The sequence below is a fragment of the Penaeus monodon genome, chromosome 30 (assembly GCF_015228065.2).
Source record: "Penaeus monodon isolate SGIC_2016 chromosome 30, NSTDA_Pmon_1, whole genome shotgun sequence".
NCBI lineage: Eukaryota > Metazoa > Arthropoda > Malacostraca > Decapoda > Penaeidae > Penaeus > Penaeus monodon.
Window position 1 is genome coordinate 17395608 of NC_051415.1, and position 279 is coordinate 17395886.

Below are 279 nucleotides of genomic sequence, written 5' to 3' on the forward strand. Positions count from 1 at the left end.
AAGAGAGTGTAGAGGAGTGGGGTGACAGGATTAGTGACATTAAATATTATCTGATAACCCTTATATTGCAATATTTCATTAAAAACTATTTGGTTTGAAGCTGGTAACAGCTTGGTAATCCACATCTTACATTCTTCTTTGGCGACCTCTCTGTAAAAGAGAGTGTAAACATTTAATCTGTTTTCCGTTATCTTGGACACAATTTTTTCAAAGGACAATTTTCATAAAATGGCAGAGGACCCCACTCCCCCACAATGTTCGGTACGCCCCGCAAGCAAA

General features: G+C 38.4%; 1 protein-coding gene across 1 annotated transcript in view; it reads right to left on the reverse strand.

Annotated features, from left to right (window-relative positions):
- Positions 1-279, reverse strand: part of LOC119592574 (nucleolar protein dao-5-like) — a gene marked incomplete at its 3' end in the record, with an annotated part of 19358 nt that overhangs the window by 3636 nt on the left and 15443 nt on the right.